We start from the raw sequence: 8,222 nt of genomic DNA on the forward strand, positions 1-8,222 counted from the left end.
TATAATATGTACAAGTGATAATTCACGATCGAATGATTTATCAATATATATATCAGAATAAACCAAATAGTATATCTATATGATCGATACATACGTAAGCCCTTATATATAAAGTATACTTATTATCGGGGAATGAATGTACCGTAACTGATGAGTTAGCACGGTTTGGTCCACGGGTCGATGTCGGGAGCCTCCTTTCGGTTGAGCTAGTTGTCGAAGTCGATTAGATCCTCGAGTCGGGGGTGGGTTGGTCGATGACTCGCCATGGGAGCGTTGATCCACGACTCCTGAGGTTGGGCTGTCTTTCTGCAAAAATGATCTTTGTCGGGTGATCCTTAACTTTGGCCCTTCTGATGAGCAAGTCAGTAGTATCCATTTTTCTCCTTCTTTTCTTTTAGAGGTCGAGATAGAGGTTTTTATATTACTGTAAGAGGATCGGTCGTACGTGGATTGACGTGGTGGACACAACACGATATCAGTACGGATTCTGGATTGGTGTGCGGGGTGTTACTGTCCCGGGGTTGCCGGGACTATGCGTGTCTAACAGTGTCTTGGGGGTACGAGTTCTGACGTGGCGTGTGGCATCAGCGTGTCTCGGGGGTAAAACATGTCTTATCAAGTTTAATATTTTTATTTAAAAAGAGGGTGAGAATTTAAATCACAAAAATAATTTGTGGGGGTAAAGAATGAGATCATCCTTTTGGTGTTTATCACAACTGTTATGTTACAGGGACATGGCATCTACCTTGGTGATATTATTGTGTACTTACCAACCCTGTGACAAGTGTTTGATGACATTGAAAGAGGTGATATTAATTTAGTTTAGCATGGTAAGTTAATGACAGTGGTGTTTGTTAGGTGAGGAAGTGGCCCCAGGCATTTAATTTGTTCTATGGTGTGGAGACACAAAAGTGCAGTCTTATTTTTATTTGGGTGTAATTTTGAATCCTAATTTATTTATCTAATAAGTGAATCTTCATATTGATATTTTGGTTCCAAGAACATAATAAATCTCTGACCATCATAATAAATCAATAAACTGGATATAAAAGCAATTCCAAATAACTGGATGAATGTATGACCATGACAAGATTCAATATAAATGATGATATAGAAACAATGTGGTGCAGATCTTGAGTTTTCTTTATTCGTTTGCCCTCTCTTTGAAATGTTACAACTAAAGATGCAAATTAAGGATTCATGTTTGCTTTCAATGAGTGTTCCACCCATCTGATCCATGCATTCTGAGAAAAAGTCATGAGCAGTGGCACTAGGCATTCTCCTTGTCCTCCTCCTTTCTTTATTGCATGGGGCAGCTACACCCATTCAGAACACCTTGAAGTGATCATTATTCTACTCTGGTAGAGAGCTGGGATAGCTTTGTCAAGTGAAGAAAGGCACCTTCCTCTCACTCCAAATAACATACCTGTTGGTAGTCCTCCGTGGGTTCCTCCACATCACATGCAAGATAAAAGCAAGCACGCAGTAAGGGGGAGGAGCAGTACTGACCACTGACTGCTTCATGAGGACATGTTTGAAGGAAAAGCTACGAAAGCCAACATACTTAAACATCTCCCGCATGAGGATCGGATGCCTCCCTTTCTTCAACAAGAAACCAGGGAGCAAGTTGTTGTAGGTGCAAGGCATGCATGGTGGGTACATGGAGTGATCATATCCTTGGCAAAGAGTTCTGAAGGGTTCAGCTTTTCATGGTGATCATATCCATGTGTTCTCTTTTGGCTTTGGGTAATTACTATTATTCCGAATCCTTCTTAGCTCATGTAGTCATTAGGGATTCACCAAGGAATGAAAAGGTGTATGAGCATATGGCTGGCTTGGCTTGGCTTGGCTTGGTTGTGAAAGAAATGAATCAGAGAGCACAGACATCATCAATTAATTAAGATATGATGTAGCACTAATCAAAGGTTTTGCTACCTTTCATACATCAACAAACTCAAGCTATATAGTGATAGGAGTTGTGGTTAGTTCTGAGGTTCTAATCAATCCTTATAGAGGTGATGCTCAAGCTTTTGACCAAGATAATATTTTATAGTCAAGTAGGTTGGTGAGTAGAGATGAGTTGTTGACTTGGGAAACACAAGATTGCATCATTTGTTCAAGCTAATATGAACAATTCAGTTCATATATTCCTGGTTATACAAGTTATGAACTTGAAGATTCAGTGAACTAATGTTGGCTTAATTCCTTGGTAGAATATTCCTACTTCATGTTTCATGTTATATTCTGCCACAGTCTTGATGTTATCACTGGCCTAACACAGCATCAACTTGACACCTTACAAATGTAGGTAAGAGAGAGAGAGAGAGAGAGAGAGATAGAGAGAGAGAGAGAGAGAGAGAGAGAGAGAGAGGATCCAAGATCTAACAAGGTGTGGGCTACTCAGAGCTTTCTGAGCTATACATCCTCCATGGAAGAAGCAACACAAGTGATACAAGGAATAGAAATCTCTCTGGTACGCCCGTGATTCTTCCTCGCTCTTTTGTCGTAATGTCTTTCCTTGTTGTTGTCACAGCAAGTGAATCATCGACATGTGAGTGTGCAGATTCCTCGAGGACTTTTGTCATGTAACCCTTTTTGTTGCTGTCTCGACAACGTCTAAAGCTTAGAGACCGACAAGGGTTGGTAGATTTCAGGATGTGGGCGTGAGTTAGGTGGATGATTCGGATTCACCATGAATCCGACTTAAATCCAATAAGAAGAATCTTGTCTTCACAAAATCCTGCTGATATCAAAGTTAGATTTGCTTAGTAAGAAGTAACGGTAAGCGTTCAACCAGGAGGAGGACCGATCGATGTCCTGTGAAGACACCACCTTCTCCTCTCTTACGTTTCCGAGCCACAGGAGAAGCGAAGAAGCCAAAAGGGCAGGAGGAGATGGGTGGGGTCGGTGGGGTCAGCCGACAGTGAGGGTGGCCCCACCCTCACGTGGCTTCGTTGTTGTGGGCTTCTCTACGTTGTCCTCCCACCTTTGACATACATTATTATAACGTGAACACTCTTTTACTGCATGTGATGATGCGAGGACTCTCTCTCTCTCTCTCTCTCTCTCTCTCTGACTGCCAATCATAATGTCACTTTGTACGTGCAAGAGATGATGATACGTTGGATGGCCTCGTATAGTATGTATCGAGATAAGTTGTCTTCGTTTCTGGACAAAGCTTGGCTACAGAAACCATCTTCTCGAGCATTGATCATGTTTCACTTGAAACTGTGAAGGGCTTTATCAACCCAAACCTCATGAGTTCATTTGTCAGTTATATATTAGGACAGATTTTTATTGTTTGATGTGATGAGTGAATCAAAATCACTACTTTCAAGTTTATCTCACTAGGTTGATATGTTAGGAATCTGTAAAACTATATCAAAATATACTATCTCTCTGACACTTAAATTAATATAAATTTAAAAATATAATTAGATTTTTATAAAATATGATAAATGATTGTTAAATTTAAAATGAATATGCGAACCACCTAATCGTGGAGTCGTACGATGAATCTCGTTGAGTTGAATCGATCTCCTTATCGGTGTTAAGATCGTAGTGTCTACCAACTCCTCAATAGTGTTATATTCTCCCTATGCAAGGAATAATGTGATTAATATCCTGAAAATTTACAGTGGTTTCTTCTTTTCAGTGGAGCATCTCTATCAGGATTAGCATCAGAGGAGCCACTTGAAACTGTGAAATATAGGAAGCAAAGATCTCGGGTTGATTCCTCCTCACTCATGTATGGATGGAAATATGTGTTTCTGCTACTGTGCAGTGCTTTCCTCCTTGCAAAGTCTGATCAGTGGTTAAGCTCAACTTGTGGACGACAAATGGCAACGTCGGCGCACCAAAATCCTCGATTAAGTTATTAGATGGTTGCTGTTTCATGAGAAAGATTGAGAGAGAATCAACTTATTTTAGTTGTTAGGATCAATACTTTATTATAAGTTCGATTAGAGTAATCAGCAATCAGTACCAAAACATAACAATGTCCTCTTAATTCGATCATGTTTTCTAGATAACAGTAGATGGATAACATTCATTCATTCATTTTGCAGCAGATACCTCTGATTGCCATGCTCATGATGGGCTTTGTGAGTGATGGTTCAGCTGTCATAGATAGGGTTTGACTGAAGGAAAACCAATGCAGCAAGTATAATGCGCCTTTAATGAGATCAAGGAATAAAAGGAGGCAGCCTCTTTCAGTCTTTTTCTGAGATGCAAGCCTTCCAACAAACATAGAGAATCAATCACATTGCTGCTTGAAGACCAGTCTTTAGGATTAAGACCTTTAAAGCTATCAAAAGAAAAAGATTTCTTGAGATGCAATCTTCAAGCCTTGATCTGCTTTTGTCACAGTGAAAACTGTTCGATCCAGTGGAATTTGCCAGCCTCAGAAGTAATCACAGTTGCTGAAGGAACACTTCAATGGACTGACAATTACAGGATATGATCTTGATTATGAAGGATTTAGGCATGGCTTTCGAATGAAGTCTCATGGTATCATAGCCATGCATGTGCTAACTCCTAAGATGCACACTCTCCACCTCAATTAGTTCATAGTTAGTACCTGAATCTGCTGGTGACAAGAACTTCTAGTTAGCATGGGTGTGTAGTGCTGTTCGATGACTCCAACATTTCAACCATTCAGCATCACACTCGATCTAATGACGACCGCCATTGTTGGGGCATGAAACACCACCATTTGTCTTGCCCTGCATGAATAATATACTTCCTGTCTCAGATTATAGGTACTTTGACCCTCTTTCTGTGTCAAGCTGAGGTCTTCTGGCCATAACAAATGTGGATCAATGCCTAATCTACAGTATGGAAATGTTTCTAGATTCTTGTTTCATGCAGAAAACAGTTGTAGGAAAAACACAAGCATGTTCTTAGCATTTCAGCATGTTTGCTTAACACAAGTGTATTCTCTAAATCCTGACAATGTTGCCATCATTGTTAACACTGAAAAGTTTATGCTAATCTATGCAATTTAGTGGGAGCTAAAAATGAATGGGGTTGATTCCAGCTATACTGCAACTTTCAATCATCATTATGATCTTTGGTGTTCTCACAAGAATGACAAAGAGAGAAAGAAAAGGCTTACTTTTAGAATTGGGCCACAATCTGATTCTCCCTGGATAGATTGAAACAACTCAGCTCATCATAAGTTCTAATTTTGGTTTGCTTTTGAGAAACTTGCTTGCAGATTGCAGAACCATTCTTCTCCATCCCTGTCTCTGTTTTATTTTTCCTAATATTAATGTATACATTTGTGTGTTTGTCTGTATATATTTCTCAATCGAAGATCCCTTTCAGATATTGGTGGTATCCCTCTGAAGGAACCATCAAGTAGTGCTAATGGCCTGAAGAATTCAAGGATCTCTTGCAACTTTCTCTTGAGCAGGCTGTAAGGATCCAACTCAAGATCACTTCATGTTGGGCCCAAATTATTTCCTTCTTCTTGGTCACCTCTGCATCACTGGTGCCTCCTACAATTTACATACTTATTTTCTGCAAGAAGGTTCAACAAGGCAGTATTTTCCTGGAATTCATATTGATCATGTAAAGAAAAAAGCATTTTCAAACATCTTTTTTAGAAACAAACACTAAATGCAGATGAAGAATGAAAGAAAGATGAAAAAGGGAGACCAAAAAGAAAATCTCCAAAGGTACCTTCATGAGCTGGACGATGCAATCTTTGGAGATCGGGCAAGAAATCACATTGGAGTTACCTCGATCGACATCGGCACCCATCATTCCGGCCGTCCCCGAACTCACCGTGTTGGTGATGTCGGACAATCTTTTTCCTCGCAGCGGCGCTTCGGACCAAGGGCAGCACATCATGCGCTTTCATCATGCGATTTGATTCTACTATAAGGCAAGCAAACCCAGCATCAAACGCTAAACCTAACCCTAACTCGGATACTAGGGAAGAATCGGAGGATCAAACTCTATGAATCGAGAAGAGAGAAAAATGCACCGGAGGCGTCCGCATTGGTGTGGATCAGCGAGCGAGGAAGAGGACCAGCGTCCATGGACTGACCAACGAGGACAAGGAACACGACCGCACTCCGAAGAAGCAGCTTTCTTCCTCCCTGTGCCTTGATCAAGGAAATAAGAAGGAAAAGAACGAGAAAAAGATGAAGATTTTGGGACAGAGAGAGCAGAAGAACGCGAAGCAAGAAAGAACAAAAGAGCATAAGAAGAGCAGCCCGATCGCGATCGAACAAGGAAAGAATGCCGAGAGCGAAAAAAAATTTGGACCATTTCTCGATTTGTGCGTGTCATCCTTGGGCAGGGGCCATGCTAATCTTCTCTGTATCGTTCCAATTTTATCGGATGTCTCCGAAGAGACAATCTCACTGCCAACTCTGCGGTATAAGAATACGCGAAGCAATCGCCTCATTACCGATATGGGATTAAAAATAAATATTCTTACCACGTGCCCAAATCTAAACCGTCGCTTTGTCGAACGAACGGCATCTGTATAACTGATCGACTGCATCCTCCTCGAACAATCCCCAAACGCATCGAAGCCGTCCTTTCTCATCCGCCCAGATCGTAAAGCTTGGTTGACTTGGTTGAGCAAGCTTCGATGCACAACTTTGGGCTGGGCTTCTAACACCTAATAAACATGTCCAATTCTCGAACCCATGGTCAAATCATATTTTGTGGGGGTCAACACAATCGATCAACAATGCAGTCAATGTTGATTTATTTCACAGAGAAGAAATCTATGTTGAATTCATGTTTGCCCACACTTTGGTGAGATGGACTTCTAACACAGCACACTCATTCGGAGACCAGTACTTGCAGGAGAGGCCCAGTAGCTACATTAGAAAAGCACTTCGTTAATCAAGAATGGATCACAGAAGATAACAGATGTCCGTGAAATGTGTGCAGTAAGATTCTCCTATTTCCTGTTTATATTATCAGTTTAATAATGTGGTGATCAATGGTTGCTGTCATGGTATTACGATGAAGCATGGATCACTCTTAGTAATTTGCCATATGAGATTTCGCACCTGGATGGAGCCACCGGAACTGTGATGATGCTTCCAAAGGAAAACAAAAACAAAAGTCCTTTTGTCTTCGGCTGTTTGATGACGGCAAAAGCATTGTTAAAGTGGAATTGGGATCCTTTTTTTTCTTTTATCTCGTCAACTACGTTAGTTAATCATTGTCGAATATAAGATATGGCTCATTTTAGCATTATCCGCATAGGCGATCATACGTCCTCCACGTTGTTCGGCGTCGTACAAGTCGTAGCTGAACACTACGGATCCATTTCAGAAAGTTCTGAATGGCGCCGCACGATCGAAACCCGTATGGGTCGGTCGGTGCTCGTCTACAGGAAATGCATCATCCTACTCGGCGTTGTACAAGTCGACTCCCAAACCCAAACTCTCAAGCATGGCGGTGGGAAGATAAGCAAAAAAACTCAAAAATCCCACCCAAAAGATCCAAGATTTGGTCAAAAACTAAAATTCCCACCAAAGCCAAAGTCTAAGTCAACTTTCGCTTTGTCTCCCAAAAAGCCGAAAATCAAAAATTTCTCGCTCGAAGGCATCTTGTAGGGGTCGGTACCTTCCCCTCGCTCATCCAAGCCAATGCCCGAGCAGTGTTGCTCATCCAGTCATTTGTAGTCCTTCGTCGCTTGGCTCGATCATTATCAGAGTAGCTACTTGGCCAAACAGGGGCCCGAGTAGTGTTGCTCGGCCAAGCCAGTGCCTGAGAAGTGTTGCTCGGCCAGTCATGTGCAGTCCATCGTCGCTTGGCTCGATCATTATCATAGTAGTTGCTCAGCCAAACAGGGGTTCGAGTAGTGCTGCTCGGCCAAGCCAATGCCCGAGCAGTTTTGCTCAGCTAATCATGTGTCGTCCATCGTCGCTTGGCTCGATCATTATCATAGTAGTTGCTCGGCCAAACAGGAGCCCGAGTAGTGCTGCTTGGCCAAGCCAATGCTCGAGCCACATTACTCGGCCATGCCATTCCCTAGTGCCTAAGTAGTGTTGCTCGGCTAGTATTGTATAGTCCATCGTCGCTTGGCTCGATCATTATCAGAGCAGTTGCTATGCCAAACATGGTCCCGAGTAGTGCTGCTCGGCCAAGTCGATGCCCGAGCCACATTGCTCGGTCAAGCCATTCCCCAATGCCCGAGTAGTGTTGCTCGACTAAGCCAATGGTCGTGTAGTGTTGCTTAACCAGAC

The 8,222-nt window shown here is 42.0% G+C and overlaps 1 long non-coding RNA gene and 1 other non-coding gene across 5 annotated transcripts; both read right to left on the reverse strand.

The window, feature by feature from the left end:
- Window positions 1-4,140: 4,140 nt before the first annotated feature.
- Window positions 4,141-6,341, reverse strand: LOC135636249 (uncharacterized). 4 transcript variants are annotated; one of them, XR_010495847.1, is made up of 4 exons: window positions 5,993-6,341; window positions 5,686-5,883; window positions 5,117-5,554; window positions 4,141-4,724 (listed from the first exon to the last, which is right to left on the reverse strand). It is a non-coding gene; the product is annotated as an uncharacterized LOC135636249 (long non-coding RNA). The 4 variants fall into 4 exon arrangements; XR_010495849.1 differs by having other exon boundaries at window positions 5,117-5,501; window positions 5,686-5,880; window positions 5,993-6,339; XR_010495848.1 differs by having other exon boundaries at window positions 5,117-5,523; window positions 5,686-5,880; window positions 5,993-6,339.
- LOC135637434 (U6 spliceosomal RNA) lies at window positions 6,265-6,367 on the reverse strand. The gene has a single exon (XR_010496280.1). It is a non-coding gene; the product is annotated as a U6 spliceosomal RNA (small nuclear RNA).
- Between the last annotated feature and the right edge of the window lie 1,855 nt (window positions 6,368-8,222).

This window comes from Musa acuminata, chromosome BXJ3-4 (genome assembly GCF_036884655.1).
Source record: "Musa acuminata AAA Group cultivar baxijiao chromosome BXJ3-4, Cavendish_Baxijiao_AAA, whole genome shotgun sequence".
Classification (NCBI taxonomy): Eukaryota; Viridiplantae; Streptophyta; class Magnoliopsida; order Zingiberales; family Musaceae; genus Musa; species Musa acuminata.